Below are 26,400 nucleotides of genomic sequence, written 5' to 3'. Positions count from 1 at the left end.
CTGCTCGGCACCTTGAAGCCCTCTAATCACTTCATAGACCCCCTACCGGCTAATGCTGTGAAAGACTTCACCCCCTTGCTCCTCCCACTCTGGACCGAAATAATTAACAGCTCCCTTCAACAAGGTCTCATCCCAGACTCCCTCAAGGTGGGGCAAGTCACACCCATACTCAAGAAACCTACAGCTGACCCGGCGGACCTAAATAATTATCGCCCTATCACCAATATCCCCACCTTGGCCAAACTACTGGAAAAATGTGTAGAACTCCAATTGACAAAACACATTGATCAGTTTGACCTCCTCAACCCTCATCAATCAGGCTTCAGAGCGAAACACAGCACGGAAACGGCTATGACGCATATAATTGATGACGCCCTTCAAATCCTTGATCGCAATGACTCCTGTCTCCTCATCCTTCTTGACCTCTCCTCAGCTTTTGATACGGTCAAACACGAGAATCTATTGGAGCTGCTAAATACCAGAATGGGTCTATCCGGGACAGTCCTCAAATGGTTCACCTCCTTTCTGCACAACCGGTCTCAGAAGTTCAAGATCAACAACGTGCTATCCTCACCTCTGCCTGTAACTTTAGGCGTCCCACAAGGCTCCTCCCTATCCCCCACATTGTTCAACCTTGTCATGGAACCACTCACCACCTTGCTTCAAGCATCTAATGTACACTTCCATATGTACGCCGATGACACTCAACTCTATCTCAAGCTACAATCCCCGGAAGACATCGAGCTTCTGAACTCCACACTCAGAAACACCCAATCATGGTTGGCCATCAATCACCTCAAACTAAATGCTCTGAAAACTGAATTCCTTCTTATCTCACCTCCCGCGAAAATGGCCATCACCCAAACCTGGCTCAATCACCTAACTGCGCTCAATGTCCAACCCACCATCGTGGAATCTACGAAATCTCTAGGTATTACACTTGACGACAAGCTCAACATGCAGCAGCACATTAGCAAAGCAACTAAACGAGCAAACTTCCAAATCAACACTCTGAGGAAACTTAAACCCTTCTTCCCAGCTAAGGACTTCCAAAATGCTGTACAAGCCCTAGTCATACCTCGCATAGACTACGGAATTGCGTCCCTTAGCGGACTCCCCCTTTCAACAACCGCACCCCTAAGAGCCTCTTTGAACGCTGCCGCGAGACTCATCACTGGTTCAAGGAAGCATTCGCATATATCCCCTGACTTAAAATCCCTGAACTGGCTGCCTGTTGAAGCCAGAATACAGCTGAAAATAGCCGTTATGACACACTCGGCTGTACACCACAAGTCACCCAGCTACCTCACCCAAAAGCTGACTATATCTGGAGGCTCGAGATCCAATAGAAGTGCAAAAAATCTACTCCTGAAACCTCGTAGATTCCGGAAGGAAAAAACATACAAACGCTCCTTCTCAGGAATGGCTCCCAGGATCTGGAATGCACTCCCTCCTGAAACCAGGCGTATCTCCTCCACAGCACTTTTTAAAAAAGAGGTCAAAGCCATCCTTATGGCCAAATTTACCTAAACTCTATTGCTGATGGAACAGAGACTTTTGCACCGGTTACTGTAGTACTGGTTACCTGATTGTCTGCTGGTTTTATATTTGTTTTATATTTGTACAGGACTGATATCCGATTATGTTACCCCATCTACTACCGTTTACTATTTTGTACCCAATAGTTAGTCTAACCACCTTATGGTGGCCCCTACCCCTTGTTTCCCGTAAGTTTTAAGTACGAGGTAAAAGCCAGCCTAATGGCCTAAGCTCACCTGATCTTTATTGTTGTTGGATCAAAGACTCTGCACCGTCTTGTATTATTAGTCACTTGTTTGTGGACTGATATCATATTTGCACATGATTGCTATCCTATTATGCTACTATATTGTACCCAATAGTGTTTTAATCACCCTCCTATTGCCCCTACCCCGGTCTCTGTAAAGCGCTCTGATATCTGCAAAGATCTTGTTCGCGCTATATAAAACTTTGAATAAATAAATAAATATGTAGTTCTATCCCGTGATATTGGGCAGCCCTATTGATAAGTTTTGAAAAGCCTATGTTGTCATCAGGTGGGGAAGGTCTGGCAGGATACAGGCCAGGGTCATTAGGATTATCTGGATCCTTATCATAATCATCCCAGGGATCACGGTCATGTGGTATGTCCGGATTTTGTGGGGTATGATGATCGTCATCCCCATTCCCGTCCCCAGCCACAAAATAGTCATCCTGTAAGTCAGGTGACATTGGAGGTGGTGAATTTAAAGGTGTAATGTGTAAATTGAGAATAAGAGGAGGAGAGGAAGGTATATAAGGGGGAGAAGGGTTAGTACCGAAATCTTTTTCTTCATAGTTATAGGGATATCTTGTGGGAGGTGTAACTTCTGTTTTTTAGGAAGAGTAGCCAGAAGGTGTCCTGTTTTTGGATCCAGAGGTGTGTTTCGGATGGAAGTTCCTTGGAAGGAGTATCTGTTCCTTTAGGAGTGGATTTCGGCATCGCAGATTTGGGCTCAGTGTCTTTGCGTGCCAAGTGTTTTGAATCCGAATGCTTGTATTTAGCCAGTTTAGGCTGTGGAGTCTTCAGAGTGGTCAGTTTAGGCTCCGAACTTTTCGGCACAGAGGATGTTGGCTCCAAGCTTTTAGGTGTGGAGTGTTTCGGCTCTGAGGCTTTAGGCTTGGATAATCTTGTTCAGAGTATTTTGTTTTAGAGGTTTTCGGCTCTATGAGGTTTTCAGTGTCGAAGGGGTCTTCGGTGCCGATGGTGTGGGAAGTGGCACCAGTTTCTCTTTATGTTTTTGTGACGAAGGTGTTGGTTTAGCACCGGAATGGCGCTGACTCGAGCTCAAGCCGGTAGGCTTGTGTTTATGTTTCTTAGCCAAGCGGAGGTTGAGGCATCTGAAACTTTCTCTGTTGCGACCGTAGACCAAGGGTGAGGGTGACACCGGAGCCTTATCTTTTGTTTGAGTAGGCACAGGGGGATCTGTACTCACGGTACTTTGACCCAGAGTGACGTTCAGGTCTTCCTCCATAACGGAGTAAGCTTCGGACACTGAGATCAGTTCCAATTCTTTTTCTTCGGCTTCTGCGGCAGGACGGTGTTCTTGGTCTTCGCCGAAGAGGTCTGGTAAGGAGCCACTGCCACGTTGCATCGAGCCAGACTATCACAGAAGGTCTTCTTCGATCGGAATGATGGACATGCTTCGCTGGATTTTTCTTCTTGTTCCGGGGATAAGCACAGGTTGCAGACCTCGTGCAAGTCGAGCGTGGAATCTTAACACGACCTAAGAAGCTGTTTTGAACTAAGAAGAGGACTCCCACTGACTTGGCCCCAGCCCTACCGGACTTGTCCCCACCTCTAACCTGCTGCAGCAAAATACTGGTGTGTCCTGCAGCCAGCAACCTCAAGAACCTGGAGGCCCTGCCTTCCAAGCCAAAGACTTTGTCTCCTGTGATCACCAGATTAGATCACCCAAAGACTCAGGCCCCAGCAAAACCACAAGTCTACATCCGATGCCCACAGCACCACTTAATTTGCCAGGAAGCTTGATACCAAACTTCCAAGTTTTCAGTAAAGCCATTATAGGGCTGTGGAGTTCGTAATGTCAAACTCCCAGCACCATAAACTCTTAATGGCCTTACTGCACTTACAATGTCTAATAAATGGCTTAGACACTGTAGGGGTACAGGGCTCATGCACCTGTACCCTCACCACTGGTATAGTGCACCCAGCAAGAGGGGTGGCTGACCTATGCCAGGGCAGTGGGTTGTAGGCATGGCACACAGGTATGTGTGCCATGTCGACTTTTCACTTTGTTCTGCACCAAAATACACAGCCTGCAATGGCAGTGTGTGTGTAAAGGTACAGGTCCTCTAAGGGTGGCACAATAAGTGCTGCACCCCTTAGAGGCCTTCCCTGCCCACAAGCCCTTGGTCCCTACGGAACCATTTACAAGGGACTGACCTGTGGCCAAAGAATGCCAATTGGATTTTGTTTTTACTGCAGTTTAGGGAAAAAACGTTGGCCCTGGGTACCGGTTTGGCAGGAACCCAGGGCATACTCAAAGTATAACAGCAGTTTGGCAAAAAGTGGGGACAACCATGAAAAGAGGGCACTTTCTTACACCCATGCCCCCATGGGTGTAAGAAAAACAAAAATGTTTATGTTTCTTAGCCAAGCGGAGGTTGAGGCATCTGAAACTTTCTCTGTTGCGACCATAGACCAAGGGTGAGGGTGACACCGGAGCCTTATCTTTTGTTTGAGTAGGCACAGGGGGATCTGTACTCACGGTACTTTGACCCAGAGTGACGTTCAGGTCTTCCTCCATAACGGAGTAAGCTTCGGACACTGAGATCAGTTCCAATTCTTTTTCTTCGGCTTCTGCGGCAGGACGGTGTTCTTGGTCTTCGCCAAAGAGGTCTGGTAAGGAGCCACTGCCACGTTGCATCGAGCCAGACTATCACAGAAGGTCTTCTTCGATCGGAATGATGGACATGCTTCGCTGGATTTTTCTTCTTGTTCCGGGGATAAGCAAGGGTTGCAGACCTCGTGCAAGTCGACGGCGGCCCAAGCATAAGAGGTAGACCATGACAGCGGCCTTTGCTGCCAACGGTCCCATTAGGCTGAAGCCCTAGTAAACGACCACGACCGGCCGGAGGCCCCGCCTGGCATGGACTTTGTGCGCGACTGGAGTCCCCGTGTTGTGACGTCGCACCGCTACCGCTACTTCCAGGCAGCCCAGAGTGCAGCTATGTCTATTCTGCCAGAGCGAGGCGGTGAGTGGCGCCGGTTCTACCCTGCCGGTCATAGTTCTGTCTGGACTGTGCCCTGGTGCTGCAACAGCTGACCGGGCCCACACGGGGGTGCGAGATAGAGTGTGTCCTCATTATAATTGGCGGCGCTGAGCGGCAGGCCTGGTGGCTGCGAGCTATGCCTGCGGCGGATTGCGAGCCCAGCTTGTGCCCCCGGAGCTGATGCGATCCATCATATGAAATGAAAAACAACAATCCCAGGCAGTGAAGAACAAAAGCAATGTAAAACAAGAAATTCAAGAAAAAATCATTAAAAAACAATGGATTTTAATGATTGCAACATTTCTTGTTGATTTAAAAACAGTATTCAGTAGCTTTCAATAGTACATTAAAAATCATGACATTAAACAAATAAAGGGAAGCATGATGGTAGCTTCGACACGCGTTTCGACACGTGTGTCTTCGTCAGGAAATACCATTAGATTAAAAAATGTATATAGTCCATGTAAATGTGCCCGCCTTGATTGTTAGAGATATTAACACTGGATTTATGTCAGCTGGAGGGCGGAGTGCTCGTTCCAGAAAGTGTGCTGCAAACGATGCATTAAAAGAAGGAAGGGGAACGAAACTAAGGAATATGCTACTTACCAGTATGCATCTGTTCTTGGCATGTAGGGCTGCTGACATTCATATCTGTGCATAGATCGCCGCCTAGTGTTGGGTCCGGATGATTGCACATTGTTGTCCTGGAAGGTCTTCGAAGTATCACGAGATAGGTGGCTCCTCCCTAGGACCACAGTGCGCATGGGCATCCTCTCCATCCTCAGATTGTTTTTCGCCATTGTGGCAGAGATAGAGTATAGTATATAAAGAGAGGTCCATGCAAAGAGTGAATGCTGCAGCTGCGACAGGTACCGGGGAGGTGGGTGGGCGATATGAATGTCAGCAGCCCTACATGCCAAGAACAGATGCATACTGGTAAGTAGCATATTCCGTTCGAGGCATGTGGGCTGCTGAATTCATATCTGTGCATGGAATGTATAGCAGTATCTCCCTTAGCGGTGGCTACCTGTGTCAGCTGCAGCAGCCTGGAAAAGAGTTTTCAGAACAGCTTGTCCTACAGCAGCTTGCTGTTTTGAATGTACATCCACACAATAGTGTTTGGTAAATGTATGTGTGGTTGACCATGTGGCTGCTATACAAATTTCGTGTAAAGGTACATTACCCAGGAAAGCCATGGATGCCCCTAGCTTGCGTGTGGAATGCGCCCTAGGGGGAACTGTTAAGGTGCGTTTTGCCTTTAACATTTGGATGCACTTAACGATCCATCTGGCTATACCTGATTTAGAAATAGGGTTGCCTTTGTGTTGCGGTGAGAAAGCAACCAACAACTGTTTTGTCTTACGAAATGCCTTAGTTCTGTCTATGTAGTATAGCAGAGCTCTCTTGACATCTAGAGTATGCAAGGCCCTTTCAGCTACTGTCTGCGGATTTTGAAAGAACACTGGCAGTTCTATGGTTTGATTTATATGGAAATAGGATACCACCTTTGGCAAGAATTTAGGGTTTGTTCTGAGAACTACTCTATTTGCATGTACTTGAATGAATGGCTCTTGAATAGTTAGGGCTTGCAGCTCGCTAACTCTTCGAAGCGAAGTAATAGCAATAAGGAAAGCCACCTTCAAAGAAAGAAATTGTAGTTCGCATCAGTGTAGTGGTTCAAAAGGTGGTCCCATAAGTCTGGTTAAAACAACGTTTAGATTCCAGACTGGTGAAGGTGGGTGTCTTGGAGGAATTACGCGTTTAAGTCCTTCCATAAACGCTTTAATTGCTGGCACCCTAAATAGTGAAAGGTGTTGCCTGTTTTGAAGATATGCTGCTAACGGCGCTAGATGTATCCTGATGGAGGAATAGGCTAAATTGCAACGTTGTAGGTGCAAGAGATAGCAAATGATGTTTTGAGTAGAAACATCAAGTGGGTTAATGTCATTGTTGCTACAGTAAATGACGAAACGTTTCCACTTTGCTGCATAACATGCTCTGGTAGTGGGTTTTCTTGCCTCTTTGATAATATTCATGCAGTCTGGGGGCAAGTTTAGGTATCCAAATTCTAGGACTTCAGGAGCCAGATCGTCAGGTTCAGCTGTTGCAGGTCTGGGTGTTGGATTTCTCCATGGCTCTGAGTTAGAAGATTGGGTGTGAGTCGCAGTCTTTGATGAGGTACTACTGACAGTTCTAGGAACGTTGTGTACCATGGTTGCCTTGCCCATGAGGGAGCAACTAGGATCAGTGTTAGCGAATGTTGGCGCATTTTGCGTGCCACCAGCGGTATTAATGGAGCTGGGAGAAAAGCATACGCAAATTTGCCTGACCAGTTCATCCATATCGCATTGCCCTGCGACTGCTGGAATCTGGCGGCAAAGTACTGGCATTTTGCGTTTTCGCTTGTGGCAAACAGATCTATCTCCGGGTGTCCCCACCTCCGGAAGAATGGTTGGAGCACTTTGGGGTGAATTTCCCATTCGTGCATCTGTTGGCTGTGTCTGCTGAGCAGGTCGGCTGCTTGATTGTCCTTGCCTGGGAGGTGCTCCGCCATGAGAAACATGTTTCTCTGAATGGCCCATTTCCACATTGCTTGAGCTAGGTGCGACAGCTGTGTGTTCCTCCTTGTTTTTTAATGTAATACATAGCGGTCATGTTGTCCGTCCGGATCAACACGGCTTTGTTGCACAAGTGTGTTTTGAAAGCTTTTAGGGCTAGAAAGATCGCCATCAACTCTAGGAGGTTGATGTGCAGTTTCTTCTGCTGCACAGTCCAGAGTCCCTATACTGTGTAGTGTAGGACATGGGCTCCCCATCCTATTAGGGATGCGTCCGCGGTTAACACTATTTGTGGGACAGGATCTTGGAACAGTCGTCCCTTGCAAAGGTTTTGTGGATTCCACCAATGCAGAGTTGTATGCTCGACTGGTAACCAACAATAGGTCCTTTAATTGCCCGTGAACCTGGTTCCACTGCCTCGCTAGGCACTCTTGGAGCGGACGCATATGTAGCCTGGCATGAGGGACTATGAATATGCACGAGCCCATCATGCCTATTAGTTGCATAAAACTCGCGCTGGTAACGAGTGGTGGGGTCTGAATTTTTGGATTAATGCTTGCATTCCCTTGATCCGTGCTGCGTTGGGATATGCTTTTGCTGCCAGTGTATTTATTGTTGCTCCCAGGTATTGTTGGACGTGGGAGGGCTGCAGATGTGATTTTGGGTAGTTTAGTGAAAATCCTAAACTGTGCAGGAGATGGATGGTCTTTGACATGTGGTTGGCACATTGCTGGGCTGATGGCGTGTGTATTAGCCAAGGTCTCCTGAGATGTGCTGCCACAGTAGCTAGACATTTGGTGAACACTCGTGGAGCTGTTGTGACACCAAATGGTAGGACTTTGAACTGGTAGTGCTGTCGTTGAATGGTGAACCTTAGGTACTTTCTGTGAGCAGGGCGTATTGGTATATGAAAGTATGCGTCTTAGAGGTCTAGAGTTGCTAGGAAGTCTCCCTGGCGAAGCAATGGTAAGACTTGCTGGAGAGTGAGCATATGAAAATGCTCCGACAAAATGTACAGGTTGAGGGGCCTGAGGTCCAATATTGGTCTGAGAGACCCGTCCTTTGGAATCAGGAAGTATAGGGAGTATACTCCTGTTCCCTGATGTTGTAGTGGGACTGGTTCTATGGCCCCCTTTTGCAGCATACTGATGACCTCTTGTTGCAGTAGCGTTATATGTTCCTGTGACATTGGACGGTGCACGGGTGGTATGTTGGGTGGGGGTCAGGTGAGTTCCAGGCAATAGCCATGTTGGATAATTTGCCTGACCCACTTGTCTGTAGTGATATTTAACCAGACTGGCAGAAATTGTTGTAGCCTTCCCCCGACCGGTGTTCTATGGCCTGGGGGTAGTGCCAAGAAGTCGCTGTTTGGTGTTAGTGGAGGATCTATTTGCATTGCCTCCACGACCCCTTCCTTTGGTATTTTTACCTCTGTACCACCCCTGTTTGTGTTTTTGTTGTATGTGGATTGTGTGTTACTCTTGTAGGTGGAGGATTGCTGTGATGTATTACTTCGCGCTCCTCCTCTATAATTGGAGCGACAAAAGGAGCCCCGGTGTTGTTGGGACTGGAGAGCTCCCATGGACTTCGCTGTTTCCGCATCCTTTTTCATTTTGTCCAGAATTGAGTCAACTGCTGGACCAAATAAAAAGTCTGGGTTGATGGGCTGATTAAGAATTGTGGATTGGACTTCATTCTTAAAGCCTGATATGCGAAGCCATGCGTGGCGCCTTAGCAGCACGCTTGTATTCATGGATCTGGCTGCAGTGTCTGCCGCGTCTAGGGCACATTTAATTGAGGCATTGGTGATGAGCTTCCCCTCCTGTATAAGTTCATTTGCCTGCTGTTTGTAAGGATCAGGTAAGTGTTGGAGAATTTCTTCTAAACTGTCATAGTGCGCCCTGTCATATCTGGCCAGCAAGGCCTGTGTATTGGCTACTCTCCATGAGTTTGCTGCTTGAGCTGCCACTCTCTTGCCTGATGCCTCAAAGATCTTTGACTCCTTGTCTGGAGGAGCAGCCTCTCCAGTAGTCTGGGAATTTGCGCGCTTACGTGCGTTAGATATCACTAGGGAGTCTAGAGGTAGCTGCCACCTGATGTATGTAGGGTCTGTAGGAGAGTAGGGTCTGCAATCCTATGATCACCCAGATTTTTGCTTTTTGCTTCACTGGTTTACGACTTTCCCTGGCTGTGGGCCTGCTAATCAGACCCACAGCCTAGCTGTTCTCTCTACTCCAAATTGTACCCAGGTACTGAATTGGCACTGGGCCCTCTCAAGTCCCTGTACCCAGGGCTGAGGTGCACCCAGAAGTCTCCCAGGGGCTGCAGCATGTATTATGCCACCCCTGGGCTGACTAACTAAATCAGACACAACTGGCTGCTTGACAGCTGGGGCAAAGTGGTGTAATCATCCTTTGCTTTAGATATAGTATTCCTATATCTAAACCTAAATGGGCACACAGATCTCCTATCAGTCACTCCTATGGCAGGCCTTAACAATCCTGAAGGCAGAGTGCTTGGAATCGTGTGAGATAGTGCTCTGGCATGAGCTGAGCCTGTCTGCGGCTTTCGGGATCCATCCCTTAGCCGTTTCCATGATATCGCATACCATATACTCTTAAGTGCATTATAATCCTCGCGGTTATGTGCCAACTCTGGTATCGCTTTATCAAAACATGTCGAGTAAGGTGTCATACGAATTGGAATACTAACCCCTCGCCAATTCTGGCGACGGGGTTAGCATTCCACCCTTCTAGAGGGACACGACATGTATGTAACCTGTAACCCCGGTTAAAGTCAGACAGAGCCTTAGCTCCACAAAATGGATGCTGCCACCGAGACACAAGTCTGCCCTCCTGCTGCTGGGAGTCCTCCCAGCCCAGGAGGCAAGGACAAAGGGTTTCCTGCCAGGGGCGGTGCCAGCACCGTCCCAGACAGGATTTTGTGTATCCTAGGTAGGCCGGGCTTTAGAGGAAGGTGACTGCAAGTGGCACCCCGGTGCTCACTGTGCATAGGCCGGCTGGAACCAGTTCCAGGGGCACTCCAGCCCCTGATCTGGGGAAAGCCCGCCAAAGGAGAGGGGTGTAACCACCCCCCTCCTAGTCCCACCCATAGGGCAGGACTTAGTCGCGTGCCAGCCCCTTTTTGCAGGATAAAGGTAGGAACTGGCCCCCTTCCAAAGCAGATCATCTTTGAATCCTGAAACTACTTTCCACGAAAGGAACTCTCGACTTCTTCTCAAGATTTCTCCCTTGTGACTAAGGAGTAGTCACCCTGCAGCAGCAGGCACCAACCAAGCATCGCGGTTTGTTGCCAGTCTCTCCTTCGGATCAAGACTGCTCCAGCACGACGAGAACCGGCTTCCCTGGCACCTCTGACCTCAACCTACATCATCAGCCAAGCTGTGATCCGTGGGTGTGATGAGACCTCGAGGGACCGGCCATCTTCAGAACTGCACGACGCTTGTCCAGCACGACCACCGAGTGACCCTCGACCGAGTGCTTTGGGGTAAGAGAAGCCCCGACCCTGAGCAGCTCCAGCACCGAAGTTCAGCCCCCCTGCATCCACGAGATCTGCGTGGGGCCCTTCTGCTCTTTGCTGCCAACCGCGTTGCCCAGGTCGCTTGCCCGTTGGCTAGTGGTCCTCTCACGACGACAAACACTGCTGGTCTGGTTGCTCCAGACTTGCCCTTGCTCCCCTCCAAAAGAGGAGCACCCTGGACCCTCCTGGTCCACTCAAGACGCCATTTTAGGTCCACCGCGTGGGCCTTGCATTTGCCAAGACTTGTTGCCCAATCCTGGGTCCAGCGACGTCGACAGCAAGAACCTTCGTGGGACAGCTCGCACCTCCATCCTGGTCGCCGACAACGCCTCCTGGTCCGAGAGACTGCAGAGCCCAGCAGCGCCCACTCACCTGGCTGAGGTGACTTCGTCCGGTGCCATCCTGGTGCCCACTCAAATCACTGGCTAGTGATTCAGAACTTGGTCCCCTCTGCTTACAGGTTTCTTCTTCCCTGATCCAGGCTTGGATCACCACGAACTTCTTCACTGGTCGCCTGCCAGCAACTTCTTTCTTCAGGCTCCTGGATCTTCAACGAGGGTTTCCGACGCAACTTGAACCCTATGCAGCCGCAGCCCCTGGGCTAGGTAAACCAAGTACTCCGGTGCTTCAGCATAGTCCAACACTCTAAGTGTTCGGATCCACTCTTGTTTTCGACCCACCTAGTCGGGTTCGCCCGAGAACAGTAACTTTGTCTTTGCTAGCCTCCATAGACTTTTTCCCGCCTTACGCGTGAGAGTTCCCACTCTGCACACGACGTCCACAGGCCTCCTGCTTCTAATCTAAGGGTTTAGTATTGTAGGCCTAGCGTTTCTAAAGTCTATGAGAATAGTTACTTACCTGCTAGTAATTCGCATTCCACTTTTGTAATATATGGTTTTTTGTGCCCCTCGGGCATTTGTGTAAATTGTGCGACTTAAAGTATTTTCTTAAGAGTTTTGTTGTGTGCTTAGCTCCCTGTCTCATAAAGAGCCAGGGTAGTCTTGTTATAAATAAATACACTTTATTTTTTGATAACAACTTGTGTGGTGTCCTTTTACTTGGTGTTCAAGGGGTAATGTGATGGTAAAACAGCTGGCTTAACACGCCCTCTAGAGTCTTAGCCTTAGACTGCTCGTATCCATGCTACTAGGATAGCTGGTCTATAAGGTTGACTTACAACCAATCATCAATAAGGGTTGTTTGGACTGATGTATAATGTTCACTATTCTAGTGAGCACTCTGTATCAGGCCAACTTCTCACAGGGTCTATAGGTGCAGCCCTACACTTCTTTTCAATTCTAGGGTTTATGACCCGTGCCCTAGCAGTGTCCTTAAAAATGTCATTTGCGTGTTTTAAGACGCCCTTCAACATGGGGAGAGTTTTTACATGTCTTTCAGATGTTGTTAATGTATCAAAGAGAAAGTCTTCTTCAATAGCATCAGAGTGCATATCTACATTATGGTAGGTTGCTGCTCTATCTAGTAAAGAATTAAAGGCCACTGTATCTTCTGTGGGTGATGGCTTAGTTTGGTATACTGCAGGGTCTATAATGGGCAGAGTCCCTTCAGTATCTGGTTCTCCTCCCCCACCCCATGGCTGTAAGTTTGGGTCTCATGTTGGGTTTTGTGGATACCCAAACCCCACATCTGCATCCTGATCTTCATCTGGGTTGTAGTCAGAGCGTGCAGGTGATGTTGGGGCATATGGAGTAGTAGGCATAGCTGGAATGATAGGTTCAAAAAGTATAGGAGAGGTAGCACAGTCTCTTTTCTTTTTGAGGGGAATCTTAGAAAAGTCTTCAGTTGGCAGAGGTCTTTTCTTTTTTGTGTAAACAGTCACTTTACCAGTTTTTGGGTCAATGTACAGTTTTGACTGGTCTTCCGTGGATGGGTCTGGATGAATAATCTCTTCTTCCACAGTTTTTGGCCTTGGTGCCATAGCCTTTGGTTTGACTTTTTTCGGGTTGATAGCTTTATTGAGTTCGACCGCTTTTGGTGGTTGAATCGGTTTTTGATGTTTTTCGACAGGTTTTGTCGGTTGAACGTCTTTGGCTGGCTTCACCACCTTTTTCGGACCGAGCGGTTTGGTCGGATCGACAGTCTCTTTAGGTGTTTTCGGAGTTTGTGGTTTTGGCTCGATGCCCTTTTTCGGATCGATGGGCTTCGGCTCGACCGATTTGTTTTGGTCCACCTTCGGTTTCACTTTCGGTTCGACGTTACTTTTGGGCGTAGGCCTTTTGCTTTCGTCGACCGGTTTTTTCCCCTTGTCGAAAGTTGAGGCTGCTTGGCTCGATTCGATGTGCCTTGTCTTGGGGGTCGAGTCAACGTCTTTTGGCCGTGAGGTTGACTCGACGGCTTTCGACTTCGAGCTCGACTCGATAGCTTTTGTCTTCGATGTCGACTCGACGGTCTTTTGCTTCGAAGGGTGTATTGGGACTGTGGCCTTCGGCGCAACTCCCTTCGGCCTAATCACCTTCGGTTCGACGACGTTCGGTCCGAAGACAGTATTGTCGACGTTCGGTCCGAAGACAGTATTGTTGACGAGTTTCTGTTTCGATGGAACCGGTGTCGTATATCATGTCTCAGAAGGCTCTTTTTGTATGTTCTTAGCCGGGCGGTATGGCAGGGCTGTAGAACGAGAATGTTGATCTTGGCTAAGGCCTGCTGGCGATGCCTCGACCCGAGCCTCTGATATCGGTGTAGTGTCTATATGGGGCGGTGTACTCACGGTTCGCCCCTCGTTGTCATCGGAGTTGTCTTCAACAGCTACGATGTCCTGATCGTATTCCTGGAGATCAATGATTTGTTCCTCCTCTTCGAGGTAATATTTAGAGTCGTGCTCAGAGTATTATTGTTCGTCTTGATCAGAGGCTTCGGCGCTAGCTAGGTCTTCCTCATCGTCGAAGATGTTATCGGGCTCTGGCGCCGACCTCTGCATTTCTTACCTCGCCGCCCGTCGATTCCGGATAGTCTTTTTCGACCGGAACTGGGCGCAGGCTAGGCAACTATCTTCGTTGTGATCTGGAGATAGGCATTTGTTGCACACTGGATGCTTATCTGTGTGCGGGAACTTGGATTTGCACTGCGGGCAGTTTTTGAATGGACTTCGTTCCATCGACGGTCGGTCCACGTGGACCGACCGTCGCCTCACGGCCCGATTCGACGACTCGAGTGCAACAAATGTTCAAAAAGTGTATCGGTACCGAGCGCTGAACAATACCGACGGATCCGAAGGCCTTTTGGCCTTTTAGAGAAGTTTTGTTGATTCCGAACTTGGAGTGTTGGAAAGTACATCCGAACCCAATGGCGGAAAAAAACAATCTGAGGATGGAGAGGATGCCCATGCGCACTGTGGTCCTAGGGAGGAGCCACCTATCTCGTGATACTTCGAGGACTCTTCCAGTACAACAATGTGCAATCATCCGGACCCAACACTAGGCGGCGATCTATGCACAGATATGAATTCAGCAGCCCACATGCCTCGAACAAGACCGCTTTTTTGAAGGTTTTGTCTGCGTCGCTTTAACAGTAGATTGCTTTGGAATTGTTAAATAATATAAGAACGTGCACTGGTGATTAAAGCATTACGCCACGTGTGCCTGTATGGTGATGAGGTAACGGTCCTGGCGAGGCACAGAATTTAATAAAGGCGTGTGAGCGGCCCGAAAATAGCCGAAAAATCGGGCTTCTGATAATGCTGTCGTTCTGAGGGGCAGTGAATGCCTTGTGGCAGTCTATCGCTGCGTGACTTGTGCTGTGTGGCTGATGTCAGCTCAGAAAGGTTTCTTTCTGAGCTGACATCAGCCACACAGCACAAGTCACGCAGTGATAGACTGCCACGAGGCATTCTTTTAATGCATCGTTTGCAGCACACTTTCTGGAACGAGCACTCCGCCCTCCAGCTGACATAAATCCAGTGTTAATATCTCTAACAATCCAGGCGGGCCACATTTACATGGACTATATACATTTTTTAATCTGATGGTATTTCCCGACGAAGACACGCTTGTGTCGAAACTACATCCTTCCCTTTATTTGTTTAATGTGTCATGATTTTTAATGTACTATTGAAAGCTACTGAATACTGTTTTTAAATCAACAAGAATTGTTGTAATCATTAAAATCCAATGTTTTTTAATATAATTTTTTCTTGAACTTCTTGTTTTACATTGCTTTTGTTCTTCACTGCCTGGGATTGTTGTTTTTCATTTCATGTTTTACCCTGACCCAGGATTGATACCTAACTACAGGGGTCCTTGTTATTTACAAGGCAATCCATCATATGCCTGAGAGGGCCTGTGTGCGCTGAGAGAGCTGCGCTACTATCCTGCTGCTGGCGGCTGCTCACTGGGACGCATTCCCCAACCTGAAGCTCATCTTTTCACTATAAGTTGGCCATGTGCTGAAACAGACGAGTGTAAGGCCCACAGCAACGTGCAGCCCTGCCAGTAACCACCATGGACAAAGTATTCAGACGGGCCCTGCGCGATCAGAGTTGAGCGTGCCCTGCAGTACGCGCGCAGCTGCAGGAAAGGAAGCGGGCACACAGATAAAATAAAGGAGCAGTGCAACCCAGAGCTACATCGCTACTTGCACCCATTCTACTGCATTGGGGGATGACTGGGGCCACTGAATGCGGTTGCGAGATTTCATGGATCCTACGGGCTGCTCGCACTGTTCACAGGCCACAAGGCTACAGAGCGGGTATTGAGCTGCTGGCCGTTTCAGTGAGACTGTCCCCACGGGAGGGGGTTGGCCCCTGCTCTTCACCTCAGCCCATCACTCAGTACGCTTCTGAGAGAGGTGCCCCTGACCAGAAGCCATGCTTGCGACACTAAAGACCTGGCACGTGGGGGCCCCTGGCCGAAGTGGTCTTTGAGGCGGATTCCCTCTCGGGCGAACGGACTCTCCATTGCACGCGGTTACCCAGACTCTGTTGTGCATGCCCCGGGTGACTTTGGCGCCCCACAGCCCAGCTCTACAGTCCCCCAGGCAGGAGCTTTGCCTTATCCGTGGACACCACGGGCAAAGTTAACAAGACCTAAACAAAACAGATTTTTGACCCAAAGAAAAAACTAGGGCTGGAAAGGTGGGGGCTACTGCTCGACAGAGGAACAGGCAGATGCCCCGGAGGAAGAGCCCAGTGATGTGAAACAAATGTTTGCATCAGTGCAAAAGAGCTTGCTAATTATGGATGGTAAGATTGATTTGCTTGTCTTCCAGATGGACAGAATGTCTGAGCGTCTTGATAAGCACGCAGCGTGTATTGACATGACTGAGCGCAGCATTACTGAGGTAGAAGAAGTGCAATCAGAAACTGACACAATCCAAAAACAAATGGCTAAGGCGCTCTCGACACTACAAGACAAAGCGGAAGACCTAGAGGCTAGGTCCAGAATGAGCAACATCCGCATTACTGGACTGCCGGAGTCTACCTCGATGGGTACCGCTGAACAGTTCACAGAAAAATTCCTAATCTCCTTATTGGGCTGCGAAACCTTTTCTGATATGTTCGTTGTGGAGCGGGCCCATTGCTCGCTTGGCCCTCGACCGCCTCCTGGGGCTCCCCCCTGCCAGATTATAGCAAAATTATTAAATTATAGGGATTGAGATGCTGCCCCGAGACGGGCTGGGGAATTGGGGGAGCTACAGTACGAGAGCTCTCTTATCTCTTTACTATGACGGTCCAGGAAGCCAGGCGTCAATTTAACACACTTAAGCGGCGACTCCGCGGCCAAAACATAGTATGTAATGATCTACCCAGGTTAAGGGTTACCATAAAAGGAAGGGTCCGCATCTTCTCAGATCCTAAAGCGTTGCAAAAGGCCCTGAAGGACGCCTCAAAGACTGCGGCACGAGATGCAGAAGCAGAAAGACTTGCCGAGGCGACTGGGGGTGCAACAGGGGGCGGCCTAGATGAGCAAGAGTGATCAGACTACAAGGTGATGGAGGCCCCAGCTTTTGGATTGTTTGAGCCGGTTGGTGAAGTATTTAGCTGCGAGAGACTTGCGACCAAGAACTAATGCTCGCTAGGCTCATTCAAAGTCTGAATGAAGATCGACATGATAGCGTGAAGGAACTTGAACTCTTGCAAGTATTGCTGATGGCAACTCCTTTGGATTGTATGTAATAATCAAAGAAGACTAGCTTAAAATGACCATTAAAGGACTCTTGCTTATTATGTAACAGGCACCTTGTAGGTGTGATCATGAAGCCCTCACCCACCAACCTAGTTGGTGGCATGCTTCATCATTGGGCCCACCCAGTGACACCTAGTATGTCCCGGGTGTGCTACGACGCCTGATTACAGATGAGCTGGTATGTTACTGAGAATGCAGTGTGGGGTGTTTGGTGAAGTGTTGGTTAAAACGGCTTGGCGAGGGTCCCTGTACCCGAGGGTAAATTAGACTTTAATGACTGGGCCACCGTCAGCGGTTAAAATTAAGGCTACAGGACGTTATAGGGTGGTAGGTTACTACCCGCCACCCAGCTGGTGCTTCCTGGAGAGAAGCGGTACGGGGATGACCAGCCTTTCTAGTCAGAGCCTGCCTGGTACCTGTTGCACCGCCGTCGTTCTCCGGTACTAGCACCAGCTGCTAAACCAAAGCGTATGCATGAGAAGGGAATGACCCTTCCACACATAGATAAACACCTTAGGGAGTGTAACACAGTCTGCATTACACCCCCCACTTTATTCATTCACCACCACACTTATTTTTAAGGTCCTGAGGAAAGCCAGAATAATTTAAGGCACTGGCTGAAACATGTCGACCAACTTAAGGATGTAGGTGGTAGTAACCCGCCACCCTTTAACGTCCTGTAGCCTTAATTTTAACCGCCGACGGCGGCCCGTCATTAAAGTCTAATTTACCCTCGGGTACTGGGACACTCGCCAAGCCGTTTTAACCGACACTTCACCAAACACCCCACACTGCATTCTCAGTAACATACCAGCTCCGCTGTATTCAGGCGTCGTAGCACACCCGGGACATACTAGGTGTCACTGGGTGGGCCCAATGATGAAGCATGCCACCAACAATGCGGGAAGCCATGTTGGTTGCCATCCCCAAGCCGGGTAAATCGCAACATGATTGAGCTTCCTACCGGCCTTAGCCCCTTTTAAATATGGACACAAACATTTTCACGAAGAATCTCGCGAATCACCTGGCCCTCCTTAGTTAGTCCCGAGCATGCAGGATACGTCCCTGGGCGCACACTAAAACATAATCTATGCACAGTGTTTGGCGTGATCCAGCACATCAAGCTGGATACTAAAGTGGCTGCAATCTTCTTGGATGCGGAAAAAGTTTTTGATTCCGCAAATTGGAATTTTATGCTGCTAGTGCTTGAGCGCATGGGGCTAGGGCCTATCTTTGTTCAGCTGGTGAAAGTCCTATATACTGCCCCAACAGCTGAGTTAAAGTGGGAGATTTCCAGAGGCATCCATCAGGGCTGCCCATTATCACAACTCCTCTATGCGCTAGTTGCGGAACTATTGGTGTGCGCCCTCGGGGATTATCAGGCCATAGAGGGGGCCGGTTTCCCACCTATAACTTGCTTATCTCTTCCTACGATGATGATACACCCCTGTATATCCGAGATCCGGAAGTCAATCTCTCTCCAGTGTTACGGGAGGTAATAAAATTTGGAGAATCTTCGGGACTTAAAATAAATTGGTCTAAATCAACTATATTCCCCCTCACTCTAGCGATGCTTCCAGTAACGCTGGACTTCCCCTTGGCTTGGTCAGCTGACTTGGTGAGTTATTTGGGGATCCAAGTACATACGAACTTGGAAATAGTATTTAAGCAAAACTATGGCAGAGCAATTGTCAGACTGGAGGATGATGTAAACAGATGGATTAGCCTCCCCCTCTCGCTTCAAGGAAGGATAACACTCATGAAGATGGTAAGGTTACCTAGATTTCTCTTGTTCCTAAATATACCAATTGTCCTTTCAGCCCTTTTTTTTCAGCATCTTAAGTCTTTTCAGATTAAATTGGCGGGGGCCGGAAAACAGCCTAGAGCCCGATGGGACGTCCTCACCCTCCCATACTCGCTGGAGGGCCTGGGCGCGCCAGACCTGGACATCTACTATCGAGCAGCCCGGTACTCAAACGCTTATTAGTGGATACACCAACACGCTCAGCTCCCCACCTCCACATAGAGGGTGGCAGTGGCACCTTCCTACAGTGCTTTTTGCGCAGCAATACGTCGAACTGGGACCCTGGACTCTATAAAAGAGACAACTCACGCTTGGCATAACCTATTTAATCGTCAAGCGGTTTCCATCCTTTACTCCCCTCTCACTAACATCCGCTGGTGCACTTGGTTTCCAACTCTTACAAAACCTGAAGTAGTGCGAATTATGCATGAACTAGACATAGAAGTAATCGGGAACCTCTTTACAGACGGGAAGGGGCAGGACTAGGAGGACCTGGTTGTAAATAAGCCAGATATTCCTCTCTTAATTTCATTATTATAGAGCCCGAAGCAAACTTTGCAAATTGCTAGGAGACGAATTGTTGGAACCTACAGAAGTACCTCACCACACCGCAATGATACGCTCTGACTCTCCGAGAAGGCTAGTCTCACACATATACAGTAATACGCAGGAATTGTGTTGAAACCAGTATATTAAGCCTATGCTGGAGTGGAAAATAGACTTAGAGGTCCAATTAGATAACGAATTATAGAAGTACTGCTGTAAGGCGACAATGCATTTTCCTTAACAATAGACACTGTCTCATCCAATTTAAATTCCTTAATAGAATATACCACACCCCAGCCCCGTTATGTAGGTTTGGTCTCCGTGAAACGGACAAATTCGAAAGATGTGGGGAGGTGGTGGTCGGCTTCTTACATTAAGCGTGGTTATGCCCCGTAGTTGCACATTTTTGGATACAAATATTTTCGAAGACAAGTGTGATTACAGGTGAAAATGTCAGACCGGATCTGCTGCTGGCCCTACTGGGATTTTCCAAGCGGATCCGGAAAGATATTCAGTGCTTAATTGCCATGGCCCTCCTGATAGCAAAACGAGTGGTGGCAATGCACTGGGCGCGTGGTTCTCCCCCTACCCTCACTCAATGGTCTAGAGATATGCTCCTCTGCAATATGCAAACTGAAACACACAGCGAACTGCTCCCCCCTAGGAGTCGCCCTAAAAACTTCAGGAGCTTAATTAAAAAAAAATTTGAAGGCCAGGAATGAGGGAACATAACAGCAGGTACCCTTGTATTAAATGGACTTGATGGGGATACAGACGTCACCTATTTTTGATTATAAATGTCTGATGTAATACTCCTTCAGTAATGAAACGTGATGCATATCCGTGATAGCTGTGACTTTTTTTTGTTGCAAGTTTAATTTCATCCCCCCCCACCCTTTCCCCACCCCTTTGGAATGCAATGTATGTATTGTATATTTCTTTTTGATCATAAAAACCAATAAGCACATAAAAAAAAACTCCTTTGTCACCCGTCAAGCCAATGGCAAGACAGGTAAGAAATAAGTTACTTTCCTGTAACTGCAGTTATCCAGTATTGGTATCTTTCATAGGTTCACATGCTTGAATAATTCCCCGAAGTGGGAGTCCCACGGTAATATAAATAAAGCAGTAATAAATAACTTTCATACGCTATCATGGAGACAACAATGCATTTAATAGTCTATCCACTTCCTTTTCTAAAAAGGAACAAACTTAAACACAACCAACTAGTGACCAGCCCCCTCTAAACCAGTCCAAAAAGGCTGAATACCTCAGATTTTCCAGCACAAGTGTGGATAGTAATGCTGTAATGCCAAAGAAGCCTCTCCAGGGAGGAGAGGGGGTTGCATGTGAATCTATGAAAGAAACCAATACTGGATAACTGCAGTAACAGGTAACTTATGTCTTATCCAGTATTGGGGTATCTTTTATAGAGTCACATGCTTGAATCAGAATAGTAAGCAGTTATGTACACTTAGTAAGCACATTTAGTGGATGACGGGTAGTACCAACAATACTTCCCACTTTATTCACAAAAGGTATGCTTTTTGAAAGCGTTCTTTCAAAGTAAACTCATATAAAGGCGTAGGTATGTGCAATAAATATACCAATTCTAAATTCACCGAACATATATTTTTAAAACGCTCTATTGAAATTGACAATCTAACAGAAAAATCCTCTAATTTAAGAGACTCCCCTTATTGAAATACATTACTTAGTACTGCCTGTCCCACGGCCGCGTCAGCCCGCTGTGTCAACTCCAGGCAGTAATGCTGCGTAAACATACGTGTTTTCCACGTTGCAGCTCTGCAGATTTTTTCGAGTGGCACACCAGCAAACATGGCAGCCGAAGTACAGACTGCCCGAGTGGAGTGTGCTTTCACTGTCCTGGACAATGGTTTGCCAGCCTTATCGTGGCAAAATCTGATTGTGGTCTCTATCCATCTTGAGATAGTAGTTTTCGAAACTGCAGTGCCTTGATGGCCTTGCCCATAGGCTACAAATAGTTGTACTGTCCTGGGTATAGACTTAGTCCTTTGCAGGTATAATTTAAGACATCTCTTGACGTCCGCAGGAGTAGAAGGATCCGGGGAAAAAAGTCCTTCGAATGACTGGTTCATTAAGTGGAACTACGAGGGAACCTTCAGAATGAATTTTGGATTTGTCCTGAGAATAACCATTTCATCCGTAAAGCGAAGGAAGAGATTTTTTTTACGGTGAAAGCTTCTAGTCAACGTGAGGGCTAATAAGAGAGGTACTTTCCACGTTTGGTATCTGATGTCGGCCCTATGGATGGGTTCAAAGGGTTGCTAAATCAATTGTGATAGGACTACATTTAAGTGGTACTCAGGGGGTGGAGCTCGAATAGGCAGGAAAGTATGAAACAGTCCTTTCATGAACTACTTTACAATTCTTATAGAGCATAGAGATGGGTGTTTCGGTGAGCACCTATACCTAGAGATAGCTGCAAGATGAACCTTAACTGAAGAATATACCACCCCAGATGTTGCCAAGGACAGTAAGTATGGCAATATTTGTTCTGGAGCCGAGAGATACGGATGCACCTTATTTCGCCGACACCATAGGCAAAATCGCTTCCATTTCAGTCTGTACGCCTTTCTGGTGCTATCAGCACGAGACCTGGCGATAATGTCTTTGCACTCTTGCTCAATGGTCAGATCCTTGAATTCAAAGAATTCAGGAGCCATGCATGTAACTGAAGAGATGCTGGCTCCGGATGACATATTTGACCCTGGTTCCTGGTTAACAGAGTTGGTGTTGATGATAGACAGATGGGCTGGGCTTCCGAGAAGAGGAGAAGCGCCATGTACCAATGCTGACTGGGCCATCTGAGGGCTTTCAGAAGGCGGTGGCACTGTTCCATCTTTATTTTCATCAGGACCTTGGGTATCACGGGAATGGGTGGACAAGCTTAAGCATATATCCCTGACTAACACATTGAAAGGGTATTCCCCTGAGAATTTGGGAGAGGGAATCTGCTTGCAAACAATCAGCATTTGGAATTGATTTGGATCTCAAAATCGATCCAAAGCTGGTTTCCCCCAAACTGAAAAAATCCTGTCCCGTTGGTCTTGTTCGCGATCCCACTCGTGGCAGCAGTCTTTGGTTCTGCTCAGAGTGTCTGCCAAGTTATTCCGCAGTCCTGGAACATGTTCCGCTGTTAGAGATATCCTGTGAAATGTTAGCCAGCTCCATAGCTGCTGGGCATTCCTCCTTGTTTGTTGATATAAAACATGCTTGTGGTGTTGTCCCTACGGATCAACACCGATGAACCTTTTATTCGAAGGAGGAAAGCCTGCCGGAAGAGAAAAATGGCTTTCAACTCCAGCCTGTTTATGTGCATTTGACGCTGGGCCGAGGACATCTTCCCTGAATCTGGAGGTCTTCAAGATGACCTCCCCAACCTTCCATGGAAGCATTAGTGGAGACTATGAATTTTGGGATCATCGGCAGAAAGGAGAGGCCCTGAGACAGATGTGACTTCAGTGTCCAGCATTCAAATGCCTCTTTTATGCGTGGGGTGAGTTATCACGCCGAAGGATCCCGTAGTTTGAATCCATTGACATTGGATTTCTTATTACAGAGGTCTCGTATGCAGACGAGCTAGTGGTACTAGGTCGATTGGCGGGGGAGAGCATGCCCAGTAGAGACTTGTATGTTCACACAGAAGTGTACTTTCTTTTGGAAAGTTTGAGAGCCAGAATCTGCAATCGCGCTTGCCTTTCCTGTGAAAGGGAAGCTTTGTTCTGAATGGTGTTCAAGTCGGCCCCTAAAAAAGTCATCGTCTGACTTGGAGAGACCGATGACTTTTACTTTATTGAAAGGCCTAATTTGCTAAACAGATCTACAAAATCCTCTGTAGCAGCCTTTGCTAGACAAGCCGATGGAGCTTTCAGAAGCCAAACGTCTAAGTATGGAAATACTTGATGACCCTGGTTCTGAAAGCAACTGCCACTGGGGCCAGAAAGTTCGTAAAAATCTGTGGAGCCGATTTGAGGCCGAAAGGTTGGACTCGGACTGATAGTGGGTACCAGCCACTATGAATTGGAGGAATTTTCTGTGTTTGGGGTGTTTTGGAACATGGAAGTAAGCATCCTCCAGATCCAATGAGGTCACGTAATCTACGCTGTTGAGACATCGAAGGTCGGAGAGAATGACCATTCTGAAGGCTTGATTTTTGAGGAATTTGTTTAGATTTTCTGAGGTCTAAGATAGAAGCAGAAGAAGGAGCCTTTCCTTCTCTGAAGTACTGGAGCCCTTTCTATTGCCCAGTTCTCTAGCAAAATCTTTGCTTCCTGTTTGAGTAAGTGAAGACAAGGGGATGCGATTGCCTGGGTGGAGTGTTTGGTGGGCATTGGGTAAATTCCAGAGTGTGGCCCTAAGATATGAGCTACAATACCCATTTGTCTGTTGTAATATTGCGCCACAGAGGGATAATGGTTGGAAATGTTCGCACCGTTTGAGGGGGGAGTAAAACATAGCTGGTGCTCTGTTGTGATAACAGTTTGTGACCTGAGTCGCGTGCTTGCAACCCTGGTTTTCTGCACGAGCCGTGCCTGGAGAAACCAGCTTTTGGCTGTCAATATGATTGCGGTTGGAACCCCTGAAGATATTATGGCTGGAAGGATTGATCATTCTGGTAGCGCTGGAAATTTCCTCTATAGCCAGAAAAACCACTGCCTTGTGCTCCCCGAAAGGGCATTTTTCGGTACTGGAAGGTACCCAACGCTTTGGCAATATCCGTATCCGTCTTTATTGCAAGAAGAGCTTCATCTATATGTTTTCCAAATAGACTATCTCCATCATACGCCAGGTCGATTATTTTTGACTGCACTTTCGGGGCGAAAGGATGTTGCTCTGAGGCATCCTTGGCGTCTTAAAACAGCCGCAGCAGCCAGTTGACGAAAGCTTGTAGTGGCTATATCCAAAGCAGTCTAATTTCGGCCGCTGTCCGCTCTCTGCCAGGACCTTACTAAATTCCTCTGTTTTCCTCCGGAATCAACTCTCTCATGACCTCTACATCATACCACATTTGCAGATCGTAACCGGCCAGAATGGCTAATGCATTAGACGCTCTGATGTTTGCGGACATTGAGGAGAATCTTTTCCCAATGGAGTCCAAACGGCGTCCCTCTTTATCCGGTGGAGACGTGATGGGAGTTGACTGGATTTTTTTTCATCTCCTCTGGGCCGCTTGGGAAATCACAGAGTCCGGTTTGGGATGACCTGCAAAACATGCAGAGGAATCCTCAGGTGCTCCGTATTTTTTGTCAAGTCTTGATAGTACCAGCACCACAGAGGCGGGTGTCTTCATTACCTTAATTCCTTCCTGCCATATATAATCTATAATGGGTATCGATCTTATTGATTTTCTTGATTGCTCTTTAAAGTCCGAGAAAGCAATCCAATTGATTTACAATTGTGGACAGATGAAATCTGGACGTAGCCCTATCCATCAGATTATGAAAACCTCCAATATCCTCCAGAGGCGAGTCCGAAGGACGACAAGAAGGAGAGGACGCGTCGGTACCACATAGTAATCCCATTCATCCGCGGGTGCAGTAGGATCATTAATTCATCCCTCCTTCTCCCTCTTCTTCAGAAGTGGTTGGTTCCTCTCTAGGAGGCATAGGAATTATGGGATGTGGCGTCATCCTAGGCGAAACAGGAGGAGGCAGTGGTGGCGACAGGGGTACTGCAGGTGGAGGCGGCGGCACCACACAACGTTCCTCTTGGAGCGGGAACCTCTTTTCGTAGTCTGCTAGGATGGCCTGCAAGTCTTGAATTAGAGAGAAAGGCAGTTGAGCAGGTTCCTGTCTTGGCTGTTCATGATATCTGAAATGATACTGTGTCCGAGGAACTGGATAGTGTTGGAAGTACTGTTCCTCGACAAAATATTCCTCATCCTCCTCCTGACACTTGACATTTAGTTCAGAGGGAGTATGAGCAGTCCCACAGGGACCATCATCAGTTTCCACTGAGTCTAGCAGGTGACTTGGTAGCAAAGGTGAAATCTTTGGCGTTTGAAAATCAGGTTGCAGTGACGTTCTTGACAATCTGGAAGGAAGAGGAGTAGACCAGCTCATCGACGACTCCAAAACTCTTGTCACCGGCAAAATCGTAGAAGTCGTCTTCGAGGCGGTCGACGGTGGAGCAGTTGTCCACGATGGAACCCTCGTTGACAGTGAAGGCTTCGTCGACAGAAGAGTTTTTGTCAATGTCATAGTCGATGATGACAACTTTGTCACGGAGGTCAACGACAAGGGTAATGCCAACAGTATTGGGCCTTTTATACTCGCCAAAGTAGTCGGAGCAGTCAATGGTCTCGACGAAGAGAGACTAGTCGGCGTTGATGAAGTGATATGCGTCAACAGTGAGACGGACGCCGATGATTTGTGGATGGATTAAAGTCTGGAATGTCCTGAAGGTTCAGGTTTTTCCTTCGAATTCCCAGAAGAATGAGCCAAACTTATCTCCGAGGAGACCTTCGGCTCTTTCTCCTTTTTACAAGATTCTCTGGACAGATGAGGTTTTAGGGAGTTTCCTGCCCTCCTCAGGCTGACCCTCAGGTGACCTCGGCCTCTTCAGGCATTTAGAGGATGTGTTGCCCTCTGCATCTGATGACGCCCCTTGCTTCTTCTTCAGCCACAATAAAAGCCTGCCCTCTGTCTCGAAGAGTCTTAGCTGAAAAGGAGCAATAATTTTTCATTGTTTTGCCTCATGATGGGGTTAGAGGCAATAGATGCAATACTTGTGGGCATCATCAATATGCACCCTTTTCTTCCCACAGGATTTACAAGATCGAAATAGTCCCTTCTTATCAGACATTGTCTATAAAGGAGTGGGACTTATTATGAGAAAATTGTTGAAGAACTGATTAGAATTCAGGGAGACTCCCTTCACACATGACATGCAGTGAAAATTTGAGGGATTCGGCGTCTCATGGGAAGGTTCAAGAGGGTGCTGGTCACTAGTTGCGTTTAAGTTTGGTAATTTT

General features: G+C 47.7%; 1 protein-coding gene across 4 annotated transcripts in view; it reads right to left on the bottom strand.

Annotated features, from left to right (window-relative positions):
* The window catches only part of CCNL1 (cyclin L1), a 382,007-nt gene that overhangs the window by 96,362 nt on the left and 259,245 nt on the right, over nt 1-26,400 (bottom strand). The window lies entirely within an intron of this gene.

Source organism: Lissotriton helveticus, chromosome 11 (assembly GCF_964261635.1).
Source record: "Lissotriton helveticus chromosome 11, aLisHel1.1, whole genome shotgun sequence".
Classification (NCBI taxonomy): domain Eukaryota; kingdom Metazoa; phylum Chordata; class Amphibia; order Caudata; family Salamandridae; genus Lissotriton; species Lissotriton helveticus.
Note: the sequence above shows the minus strand (reverse complement) of the source record. Positions and strands in the feature narration are given on the sequence as shown.